The following is a 13,288-nucleotide window of genomic DNA, read 5'->3' on the forward strand; positions in this document are numbered from 1 at the left end:
TTCTGTTTTTCCTTTTTTGTTTTACTGTCCCTGGGTTTCATATTTAAGCCCCTTAACTAAAGAGGTCTAATGTGGTAAGGACAGCAGCAATTTCAGCAGGAGACCCCCCAGAAGGAGAAGGGGAGGGGGACATATGAGGGAGAAAGAGTCAGGGACTGTAATGGCTTTGAACCTTTCAGCCTTCATGAATTCTTAGAAGTTTCTCTCTTCCGTTCCTTGTCAGAGGCAAGAGTGCTTTCCCGGTCGGTGTTCTAAGGGGCTACAACGTAGACCAGTTGTCACTGCCACTTTACTGCTGACTTTCACACTCTGACTAGGTTTTGTGCATTGAAGACATCATCGTCCCCATTTAATCAATGGAGGCCCCAAGAGATGAGCTGATCTTCCCAGCACCACACGGTTACTAAATGGCAGAACTAGAACTCAAATCCAGGACTCAAATCGCCTCCAAATCCAGTTGTGTTTTGTCTACATCGGAGATTCTTAAGACAAACAAGGGAGAAGGGCCTTCTCCCTCCCTTTCCCACCCTATCCTCAAATCCCTCCCTCTCAGGCACACTAGAATTTTCAAGGAAGGGACATGCATCATTTTTAAGGCATGTTTCATATTAATACACACTATTTTATGAGGAGGGAATTTCATTGCTTTTATTATATATACCAGGAACTTCCCAGTTCCAAGAAGCCCCTCTCCGGGCCCTGGCTACTCCAGACATGTAGGTGGCACTGTGAGAAGGCAGTGACAGACAGGAGAGTGCTGAGTGACAGACAGGAGACAACACACATTAGAGGAGCCAGGAATCCCCGTGGGGTGAGGCTGGCTGGCAGCCTCCCTGGAGAGATGCAGACTTGATGTAGAACAGAATTAAACCTGGGCGAGGAGGAGGGGAACAAGGTATTCTGGGTCCTCAATGCATAGGGCAGGAGTGGAGTCTGGGAGATTGGTAGGAAAGTCAAGGGAAGGCAGGAGAGAAAGACAGGTGGCACGAGGGGCTGGAGGTGCCCCGAAGGCAGACTGGGAAGTTGGGTCTTGCCCCCGCAGACTTGGGGAGCCACAGCAGCTTTTAGAGCAGGGGAGTGACTTGTGTAGTGTGCTGTTTAGGAGGGTCTGTCTGGCACAGTGGAGTAGCCGCTGGAGTGAGGGTGGACAGTTTGGAGACTGTTTCAGGACCTCAAACAGGAAGGCACTGAGGGTACAGATGGCAGAGGGAGGGGCTGTGGAATGGATGACGAGGGTAACAAAATAAGGAAGACTTGAATAGACAGTTGACCAAAGAAAATGCACAAACAGGCAAGAAGCACATGAAAAGATGCTCCCCATCATTAGTCTTTAGGGAAATGCAAATTAAAACTCCAATTAGATAGCCCTACAGAGCCACTAGCATGGCTAGCATTAAACGGACAGGCAAGGCTGGGCATGGTGGCTCACGCCTGTAATCCTAGCACTCTGGGAGGCCAAGGTAGGAGGATCACTTGAGGTCAGGAGCTCAAGACCAGCCTGAACAAGAGCGAGACCCCATCTCTGCTAAAAATAGAAAAAATTAGCCAGGCATGGTGGCACACGCCTGTAGTCCCAGCTACTCGGAAGGCTGAGGCAGGAGGATCACTTGAGCCCACGAGTTTTAGTTGCAGCGAGCTATGATGATGCTACAGCACTCTAGCCCTGGCAACAGAGCAAGACTGTCTCAAAAAAAAAAAAAAAATAGACGAGACTAAGCATTGGTGAGGATGTGGAGCAACTGGCTTTGCCTTCATTGTTGATGAAGGTGTGAAATGGTGCAAGCCCTTTGGAAAACAGTTTGGCAGTTTCTTATAAGGTTAAATATATACCTAATGCACCTAGCAATTCAGCTCCCAGGTATTTACCCAACAGGAAGGAAAACACATGTCCACACAAAGTCTTGTACCTGAATGATTACGGCAGCGTTATTTGTCATAGCCAAACTGGACTCAGCCTCAATGTCCATCAACAGGAAAACGGATAAACAGTGATACATTCTTAAAATGTATAGAATCAGAAGGAGGTACTTTTGCAAGCAACAATGCAGACGAACTGATGGATGCAGTCTCGCAGATGGTAAGCTGAGGGAAAGGAGCCAGACACAAACAAGTGCTTACTGTAGGGTTCCAATTATAGGAAGCTCAAAAACAGGCAAAACTAATATATAGTGCTAGAAACCAAATCAGTATTTGCCTGGGGTGGGGCAGGTGGAGACAGTAATTGCAAAGGGGCATGAGGAAGCCTTCTGGGAAGATGGAATGTCCCGTATCTTAATTATGGTGGTGTGCATACATTTATCAAAAGTCATCAATCTGCACTCTTACAATGGGTGCATTTTATTATATTTAATTATACCTCAATAAAGTTGATTAAAGCAAAAACAGAACAGCAAGGAAGATTTTCTTTTAAAATGGAAAGAGCTTTATTTAAGTGGAACACATGGGCACTCTAGGTAAGTACTCGACAGAAAGGCAAAGAAACCTGCAGAAACACGTGCATCAGCAATACTCAAAATGGGCCAAAACTGGGGACAACGCACACGTCCACCAACAGTATGACGGATAAATAAAGTGTAGTACATGAGTGCCGTGCAATACCACACAGCCCAAACTAGACACAAAAGAGCGCAGACTGGACGATTCCATTTATATAAAGTTCAAGAACAGGCAAAACTAACCTATGGTGTTAGAAGTTAGGGTGGCTTTTACCGGTAGGGTAGAGACTGGTAGGTGCCTGGGGGCTGGTAAATGTTTTGTTTCTTTATCTGGGTTCTAGTTACCCTTGAGTGTGTGCAGACTGTAAAACTTCAGCCTGTTGTACTGTTGTGATATGTGCATGTTTCTGTCTGTATGTAATATCCTAATTAAAACTATTTTAATTATTTTTTTTTTTTTGAGACAGAGTCTCGCTCTGTTGCCTGGGCTAGAGTGAGTGCCATGGCATCAGCCTAGCTCACAGCAACCTCTAACTCCTGGGCTCAAGTGACCTTCCTGCCTCAGCCTCCCGAGTAGCTGGGACTACAGGCATGTGACAATTTTATTTTTTAAACTGGTAGTAGTTTTCCTAGGGGTATAAATCAGAAGGTAAAATCACCCCTAAACCCAGCACAGTGGAGTGTGGGAAGGTGGCAGGGCCAGCCTGTCGGTCCCCTTGGCCATGGGGTTGGCAGCTGAGCGTGCGTGGGCGAACTGTCCAAGCCTGGGATGAGAGGCTTTGGGTGGCTGGCCAGCAGGCCTCCACCCATCTGGGCTCTCTGCTTAGCTTCTTTCAACAGGCTCTGGAGGGCCTAATGAACAGGCCTGGGCAGGTTCTTCAACCTCTGCCAGCAATGGCAGAGACAGCCAGGGCTGAGGGCTGCCTACTCTCCTGGCCACTCTCCCCTAGACCTGCCTCTGCCCCAACTTAACACCCCACCTGTCTGCACAAGACTCAGCATATGTGAAGAGCACAGCTAGGCTCTGGAGTCAGGCACAGTTACTACCTGTGTGACCTTGGGTGAGTTACTCAACCTCTCTGAGCCTTAGTATCTTCATATACACTAAAAACAGACATTTAAAGGGGTGAGACATTAAAGGGAGTTTTACTGTTGTCTTCCCACACCCCGATAGATTGTTGTGCACACCCACTTTGGAGACCGTTCCAAACTTCTCACAAACATAAGGTCTTCTAGACCGTAGGCTATAGTAGTCTACAGCTTAAGGTCTAAATGGCTCAGCTTGGCCTTTGAGGGCCCCCAAGTTCCAGCTGTAGCTCCAACTACTCTCCTGCTTGGACCAGTGGCTGCTTACTGGCCTCTGACCCAAGGACAGGTGTGGCCCTTTCTCACCTCTAGGTCTGTATCCCCAGGGTAGTTGTTTCTATGCCTACCCCCTACCTGGGCTTCTGGTGACTTCAGCCACCGCCACAAAGCTCTCCCGGTGTTTTCGTGTATTTCACTCGTTCAATCAATTTTATTGGAAAGCCAGGCACTCCAGCTTTCACCGTTTATCTTTTCCCTCCTCTGACCTCATACCCCATCAGCTGGCATTAGACATCGGGTGTCACACCCTGCCTGGCAATGAGCTCTCTGGGACACTGTGATCCAGCTCTAGGATTCAAGGAGTTCCTGTGTCTGCCTGTATCAGCAGGATAAGTAACACTAGCTGTCGTAACAAACCACCTCCACGTCTCGGTGGCTAAACACAATTCAGGTTTATACCTTGCTCACATCAAAGTCCACTGTGGGCCGGGTGGTCCTCCTCCAAGTGGAGACTGGGGCATTCAAGCTCCTTGCATCTGTGACGCTGCCATCTCTAATGCAGGCTGCCGTGATTGCCATGGGAGTTGAAGGGAGGGCATGGGAGGTGGTTTTAGGACCCGGACTGGAAGTGCCACACGTCACTTCCAGCCACACTCTGTCAGGCAGCTCCCAGGCTTACAGCCCCTCCCTGCCCACAGGCAGACTTGGAACTGCGGCCTTCCTCTGCACCCAGGAGGAGGAAGTAGCGTAAATGACCGTGTAGCCCGTCTCTCCCCCAAAGCCCACCGCACCGTGAGTTTCTGAAGGGCAAGGACCCTGCACACACCTCTCTTATGTTTTCCTGAACCTTCTCCATAACTTCCAGCCTGCCCGCCCTCCAGCTCACGCCACCCACCCATCAAGCCCTGCGCACTGCCCTGCGCACAGCGCTCGGTACTTACAGCTGATGAACGGACTAGCGGGAGTCCAAACAGCCTGGCTGAAGGAGCAGAGGGCAGGGCCGGCAGAGAGGCAGATCCTTCCTGTTCTGTGGACAGCACTGCTTCCCTGGGGCCTCGCACTGTGCTTGGCACATAGTAGGTGCTCAGTAAGCATTTGGTGAATAAATGAATGGATGGATGCATGGAAAGATTAGGAAAACAGACTCAGGAGAATGAAGAGATAAATGGTTTTAAAATATATTAGATGGTGGAGACTCGGGTCCAAAGCCAAGACAGTGAGTCTTCCCACACGTTACCTGAACTGGGAGGTGGTGCCCTCCTCCCAGACCCTGATGGGCTGAGTGTCTCTGGGCCCACTCAGGCAACAGCAGTGGGGCGGGGTACAGCCAGATGAGCCAGGGTTTGGAGTTCCCCATCCTGGGGCAGAGGTGACCCCTCCCTTCCGTGATTGGGATCTTTATTTGCTGGGATTCCTGGGGTTAATTATTGTTGTGGTTGAGTGGAATGGGAAGGAGCCCTGCCCTGGCCAGGGCCTGGAGGGGCACCCCAAGAGTCAGTTGGGTATGGAGACCTGGAGGGCTGGTCCCGGGGCTGGGGGATGGCACAGGATGGGTTGGGAAGGCACCTCCTGCCAGCAGTTTAACCATTTCTATGCCCTAAGCCTAATTGGCTCGGTCTTTAGCCCTTCCTTGTCCCCTCTATTTGGGCCACCATCCCCCCCATCATCAAAGCCCCAGAGAGTCAGAGTTCCACGAAGCAACTGGCATTATTCACAGGGGTGGGGCTGGGCAAGCTGGGGGTGAAGTGACCTGGCCTGTGCTCAGATCTCAGCCAGCTGAGGGTGGGACTGGCACCCTGAGCTCCCCTGGCTCCAGCAGGGCAGGACTATCTCTGCAGCGTCTCAGCGTCATCTTCACCTCCCATGACCCTACCCCTGGCCTGCTGCGGCTACCCACAAGCAGCATCCAGCAGGCCTCGCTCTGCAGGGACGAAGCCAGGTTAGTGATGGCCCAGAGTGGCAGGGCAGGGAGGGGGAGGAGGAATGGAGAGGGCCAGTCTTGAGCTGGTGTGGCCTCTGCTGAAGCTCCAAGGGCTGTCGGCCTCTCCCCACCTTGCAGGAAAGGAAACTGAGGCCCAAGGTTACTCTCCGAGCTACACAGCACATTAGGCCCTTGAAACCCCAGGGCCAGACCTGTTAGCAGTGCAGAATCCCTGCGGGTGAGGTTTTTCAAGGCCACCGGTTGTCGGGTCGCACTCAGTCTCTCGCGTGTGTGAGTGAGTCTGGGGTGTGGATTAGCCTAAAGGGTGTGTGTTGGGCCTGGTGGGGCTGGTGCCGGGGCCAGTGCCAGGGCCGGGAGGGAGTGAGGGCCGCGATTCTGGCACAGTGTGGAGCAGCCCAGCGTGGGGCAGCCCGAGAACAGCGTCTAGAGCAGGGCCAGGGCTTGGACACAGCCAGGTTCTAGTCCTTGCTGTGTGGCTTAGGTAAGTCGTTGAACCTCCCTGAGCCTCAGTTTTCTGCGAGGGTGATTTGGCGTGGATGGGGGTTATGCTACCTACCCTGCTGGGTTGCTGGAGAGAGCAACAGGACAATTTCTATACTGTGGATGACAGTGGGCCGCCGCAGGGCACATGCTCATGGTAAATATCAATGTCATTCATGCCATTCCCTGTGCTAATGTAGTTATAACATTATTGTTACATTGACTAGCTGATGTGGTTCAAATCTAGCACATATTGGTAATGACAACGGATGGTTTCATTTCCAGCAAGAGAGGGGCCTGACATGCTCCTACCCACTGTCTCTGTTCCCCTCTCCTTGCCCGTGTCTTCCCTCGAGGGCTGGTGGTTCAGGGTTGTGATAAGCCTGCCCGGTTCCACTCTGCAATGCTGAACAGGCTGTGCAAAAGGTGTGGTAGACACGGAAAGGGGCGTTTGGGGACAGCCCACTCTCTGCAGCTGGCTCAGAGCTGCCCAGGCCCGGCTGACGCCCGCTGGGCACCCCCATCCCCAGATTCCTCTCCACCAGGGCCCTTCTGGTCCTCCGCATACTGGGTGCTGAGGCCTGAGCTAAGTGCTTCACGTTTATCCTCACAAATGGCCTACGAGGGAGTACAATGATCCCCACTTACACATGGCAACACCGCGGCTTGGAAAGGTGAATTGCCTTCCCAGCAAGTAGCAGTGCTGTGCGTCCAAACTGACACCCCTGCCTGGGGTGCACCAAGAGGTAGAATTGTCTCTGCCCATCCCATTGGCCCTTCTCCCCCTGGACAACCCCGCCCTCCCCCAGGGCTGGGCCCCCCAACAATCCAGCCACCCAGAGAGAGGGCGAGAGAACCTCTTCTGAGAACCCCTGCTTCAGGGTAAGGGGTGGGACGAGGAGACGTGGGGTGTTCTGGAGCTTCAACCTTCTAGTCTGAAGGAACTGGGGCCCTAAAAATAGGTCATAGGGAAGAGGAGTCTAAAAATAGACTCCAGACAAGGCCATGAAGCCCTCTGTGGGCAGGCGCACGCTCACACACACACGCTCAGGCGCGCCCACAGCCCTCTTCAGGGAAGCTCGGAGGCACTGAAGCAAAGCCAAGCACGCTAAACCAGAGACACACGCTTCGCTCGCACATCAACACAACCTTCTAGGAAAGCTCCGGACCGTGTCCTCGCCCACATCACACACTCACACACACAGAGGCTGCACAGGCACACGCGTGCACACACGAGCACGGGGCAGTCAGTGGTGTACCCGGGGGCTGAACAGGCTCGAGGCACTCAGGATCCCAGGAGGAGGAGGCAGAGGGTCCCGCCTGCCTTCATCCCGCCTCCCCAAGTCTTGCCCATGGAGCCCTGCTCCTGGCCTGTTCCTGGCAGCCCCTGCGCCAGGGGAGAGCCTGGGGAGGTCACAGTGGAGGGGGTGGAGGGAGGCCGGGCTGCCATGGAAAAAGCCAGAGTTTGGGGTTCAAATCCCACAGCCCAGGCACTTCTGCACTCAGAGGCTTGGAAAAATGATTTAGCCTGCCTGAGTCCGGTTTCCTTATCTGAGAGGCAGGTCATTGAGACCATTCTTGTGGGTTTGCTGTACTGGTCTGTAGAAGGCATCCGGCAGCGTGCAGCAACGTGAATGGCGTATGCACTTCCTAGCTGGTCATTTGCCACCCCTGCACTGAGCCTCAGTTGCCACATCTGTAAAACGAGGCTAGTCAATAACAAGCACTGCCTTCAGCCCTTGTCCACTTCAGACAGCTGTTGTGAGGCTCAAAGAAACAATACCATCAGGATGGGTTGACCCTTGGGTGGGGGGGGGAGCCCCAGGGGACAGTGAGGGTGGGGGCAGGGGCTAGAATCGGCAGCTGCTGTGGCCCCACCCTCTCTCCTCCCTGAGAACCCCACAGCCCTGGCCTGCCAGGGCACCCACCGGCTATTGTTTGGGGCCAGTGGAGCCACTGCCCCAGTGTGTGCATTTCCAGAGCAGGAGAGGCAAGCCTAGAACGCCCGCCAGTGCAGACCCAGAGAATAAAGAAGCCAGGGCGAGGGAGGTTAGAACTGAGACTTCTCAGGGCTCGCCACACTGGCCTGCCCCTGGGGCCTTTCTCTAAAGGTCAGACATCTCAGAATGAACTTGCCAGAAGTTTCCTCACCTTGGGCTCCAAACCCCATAAGGCTTAGGCATTCTGCAATGAAACTCAGGGAGGGCTCACAGCCCTCGGGCTCCTCAGAGGAAGTGGGGTGAGGAGAGGGAGCCGGACCAGGGGGCAGCTCTGGAGCGTCAGGTAGACAGGGAGTCAGGCTGTTTGTGCTCTTACTGGCTGTGTGACCCAAGCAATGACTTCATGTTCTCAAGCCTCAGTTTTCTCCTCTGTCAAATGGGTTTAATAACGCCCTGCCATTATTAGATGAGGCTGTCATGAGAATTAACTGAAATCACTCTTGTAAAGTGCCGGCATACAGCAGGTGCCCTATAAATGCTCGCTATCATGATGACACATGGCACAGCTGGGAACCAGCCTGTCTGGGTTTGAGTTCTAGCTCTACCGCCTCCCAACAGTGTGAGCTTGGGCACGTGTTACAAACATCTCTGTGCCTCGGTTTCCTCGTATAAAAAGCAGACACAATAGTGCTCCACCCTGGAGTTGTGCTGGGGACCAAGGGAGTAAGACTGAAGGGTCTTGGCCACAGTAAGTACAGCTCTTACAGGAGGCGAGACCTGGCTTGGACCTATGCTGTGCCCCGCAAGTCACATGTGTGGCAGCTAAGTCTCACAATATCCCCACCAGGAAAGTAACTTTGGGTCCATTTTGCAGAAGTGAAGTTACACGACTCAACCAAGGTTACTTTCATGCAGCAGCAGCTCTGGGATCTGAACCCAGAAATGCAGACCCTGTTTGCCAGGTAGTCCGGGCATTGCTTCAGTGGTTTTCACACCAGATTTCCTGGAGATGTCCCAGAGGCTGCAGAGGTATAGGGGTGTAGGGTGAGGAAAGGAGGAAGCCCCGAAGGAGAGGCTGGGCTACAGGGACAGAGATGGGGACAGAGATGGGAGAGGATAGGGAGCCTGAGCAAGTGGGAGGCAGAGATTGAGAGAAAGATGCCAGGAGAGACAGGCCTGGAAAGGTGGGCTGACAGGAAGGGGTGGGGGAGAGGTGGACAGGGGACAGGGGACCCCATGTTACAGGATGACATGGGACAAAGACAGAAAAGACAGAAAGGGAGAGAGGGACAGGCAGACTCCCTGGGTGGGATGCAAGGCTTCTTCCAGCTTCCTCCCCCATGTTGGCAGGCCCCAGACACAAAGCTTCAACCCTCCCAAACAGCTGCCCTGTCTCCTGCCTGTGGCCCCACGGCCCATCCTACTCTCTCAGTGCAGCTCCCAGGGCAGGTGGGTGATGTGGGTCAGACCATGGGCTTGGGCTGCTTAAGCTGCAGTGTGGCGCCTGCCTAGGACCCAGGCATGCCCAGGTCAAGCGGGCCCAAGATCAAAGACATTCCCCAGAGGTACACGTGCCTGGGGGCCAATTCAGAACCTTGGCCAGGCAAGCAGGTTACAGGATCAGGGAAACCTCGCTTTGGGGCCTGATGGCTCTGCGACCTTGGGCAAGTCATACACTGCTCTGAGCCTCTGTTTTCCCACCTGTAAAATGGGGATAATAATGATAATGTAGTACTCGCTTTACAGGGCTGTGGTTTTATTGCAGGGGTTAAATAAAGGACTTGCCATAAGCAACTGACACCCTATATATAAGCTCTCAACAACTGACAGTAAAAACTTGAAAGCTTAGCCTTGGCAATGGGGGTGACCTAAGAGACCCAGGTCAGGGAGGCTGAGTGTTCCTTAAGAGAACATCACATAACCTCTCTGACACTCAATCTCTTCATCTATGTAGGGCTGAAAGTAACCCTCCCTGCCTGCCTCACAGGTGCCGAGGAAAGCTTCTGGAAACCTCTCAAGTTCAGACAGTGGAATAATGGGAGTGAATCCCCCTCCAGAAAAGACGCCCAGCTCCCTGGGCACCCCAGGGACAGCTCTGGGCCTAGGCTCCTCCCACTGGGTGGGGGCCCAGCCTTGGCTGGCTGACCATTCCTCAGCCACTGGCGGGATTGTCAGCAGCCCTGCGGCAGGTCAGATGAGGATGCCTTCAGGGACCTCTCCCAGAGCCAGTGGTGTTGGGGGAGGGGCACACTCTCACAGAGGGTCAGAAAAGCAGCACTGCTCCCTGGGACTGCCTAGGACCCACCTACTTGGTGGCTGGGCCGACCACAAATGCAAGGAGTATCCCATGGGCCAGTCACAGACCAACAATAACCACGGCCATTATCAACTGATGTGTACTAAATACCAGGTAGTGTGCTAAGTGCTTTTTATGCATTCTCATCTCACCCTCCTAATAACCTGTGGGGGTAACACGATTATTATAATACCTATTCTGCATATGGAAACGAGAGGCTGGGGAACTTACCCGAGGCCACACAGCTGAAGAGGGGCAGAGCCAGCTTTGCCGCCCACACCTGGCCATCCGCTGAGTCCTGCCACCTTCCATACAGCCTGGGCTTATCTCAGAGAAGGTGACACAGCATGCACGGGGGAATAGGGGTGCCATGCCTTCTGGGACAGTCACATGGGGACAGGAGGCTGTGGGTTCCATGGAAGGCACCGGGAGACCTGGTGCTGCTTTGCCCACTTGGCTGCTCTGTGACCTTGCCCAGCCCCTTCCCCTCTGGGCCTCATTTGCCTCACCTGGGAAGTGAGAGGGCTGGGCCGCATGCATGCCTCGGAGGGCTTCCTGCCTGATTCACTCCACCACCCCTACCCCATCGTGGGTAATCTCACTTAGGATGCACAGCCGTCTAACCAGAGCTTCTTAACCCATGGAGTGCCTGGACCTCTCTGGGCTCTCCAGCTCCAAGAGCTACCTGGAATTATGAGCAAAACTGCCTACCAGTGTGTGTGCAACATGCACTGTTCCAGGAAAAGTGTCCCTAATTTTACCAGACCCGAATCCCAAAAGGTTAAGCACCATTGACTATTCTAAACGTTTAGAATTTCCCTAGCCTTGATCTAAATTACTAGGGGAATGAAACAAAAAAGTTGAGTCCCTGTCGTGTAAGATCCTTCCCTTTGCTTATGTTTAACATCCCGCAGGCTCCCTGGAGCCGCCCCTGCTCCCGCCCCCGGTTTCCAACCTCGAGCCACGCTGGCCTGCGGGACCCCCCCGTCCTGCTGCTTCTGGTTAGTGTCTGCCTGGACGCTGAAGCTCCCATCCGCTGTCCCCTGACCGCGAGTCCTCCTCATCCCATGTCCTGGGCCAGACCGTCGCAGCGAGGACCAGCGGGTCCTTCCTGAGGTAGGCGCAGCGTCCAGGATGGCCAGCAGGGGTCGCAGGAAGACGCGCACCAGGGGGCCAGGAGGGTGGGATCGGGTCTCGCTGGCCCCCTTGGCAGGCTGGGTGTGAGGAAAGTGTGGCAGCAGCCGGAAGGCCTGCGTCCTGGGCCTCCCCTACCCCGTGGGCCTCAGTTTCTCCATCTATAAAGTGGAGGAAAGCGGCCCAGAACCTCTGGATGGTTGCTAGGCAACCGTCTTGCACTGAAGTATCTGTGGACCTCTGTGATTGATGTTGTGGGGCGGGGACTGTCTTGAACTCCCCTTGGCAGAAGCAATTGGCCCAGCATCCTCAGGGGACAGAGCAAGGTGACTCCAGGGCTCTTGCCCAGACTCGACTGAGAAAACAGCCCACTGTTTACAGCGTAAGGAGACTCAGCCCTGGGAGAAAGGAGGGCTCTAAATCAGGCTGCCCAAGACCTGTCTGCAGTGGTCAGGCAAGTGGAAGCCTCTCTGGAGCCTTTCCCAGGGTGAAAGGCCCAGAGCCTGGGTGACAGGTGGCAGCCTCCAGGGGTACAGCTTCTGCCCATCCCTGGGGAAGCCCAGGCAGGCCCTGGTGGGAAGAGAGATAGAGTCACCCTGCCCTCAGTGGCTGCAGGCTCTGGAAACAGGGCTGGAGCCTGGACCACCCTCCTGGCTCAGCTGCGGGGGCCTCTCCTGTCCCTGTTCTTCCTAACCCTGCCTCTCCTCGGCTCCTAATTCTGGACCGAGCTAGCAGAGCAGGGCAAGGGCCAGGGATGCCGGAAGTGACCCCTGCAAAGACGCCCTGCAAAGGTGCTCAAGGTGGGGGCACAAGGACCCCTCCAGGGAAGAGGACCTGGCCCTCACAGGCACAGAGAAGACCTTCTCCCTCTCCCCACCCTCTTCTCTTCACCTCATCCCCAAAGGATTAAAAAACAAGACACAGGCATGACAACGATGGAGAACATTCTCTACAAAAGTGATAATGAGCTTGAGAGAGGGGTTTGTGGTACAATGGGGGACCCCAGAGCCCATCCCATCCCAGCACCGGGAGACCCGGGAGGGGCTGAGACAGTAAATGGACCAGGAACAGGAGAGAAAGGTGGCACCTGGGGCCCCAGGAAAGAAGAGTCGGCACTTGGGTGGCCCCAGGGCTCAGGCCCAGAGAACAGGGAGAAGGGCTGGGGTGGGCTCTGGGTGGCAGTGGCAGGCAGCCCAGCCCTCAGTGTCCTGCAGTGGGACAGGAGCCACCTCCTTCACACCCCCACTCTGGGCATGTGTGGATGGGGCCCCCCACAACAGACCAGAGAGAGGCCTTTGGGGACTCTGTCTCCCCTGGCCCAGTCAAGCGGGACCAGGGAGGAGCTGGGGCTGTGGCCTTGCTCCCAGCGGGGGCTGCTTCCCAAGCCAAGGTCAGGGATGGAGGGTCCGCTGCTGACAGAGGAGGAAGGGCACATCTGTGTGGGGTGTGAATATGCACACACGTGTGTGGGGGCTCCTGAGGGGTTCTTCCACACACATGACGTCAGTCTGGCTGGAGAGCTCTGAGGACACAGGTACCCTCTGGGCTGGCCTTTCTCCTGGTCTTACCCCCATCACAGAGCTGCGACACAGGTGAGCTGTTACTCACCCACAATCCATGAAGAATAATGAAGCAGCCCAGTCCCTTCCAGACCTCGAGGAAACACCACCAACCAACCCTCAGTGCGTGCGCGTGTGCGCGCGCACACACACACACACACACACACACACACACACACACAGCCCTGGGGACCTGA

Source organism: Lemur catta, chromosome 15 (genome assembly GCF_020740605.2).
Source record: "Lemur catta isolate mLemCat1 chromosome 15, mLemCat1.pri, whole genome shotgun sequence".
Classification (NCBI taxonomy): domain Eukaryota; kingdom Metazoa; phylum Chordata; class Mammalia; order Primates; family Lemuridae; genus Lemur; species Lemur catta.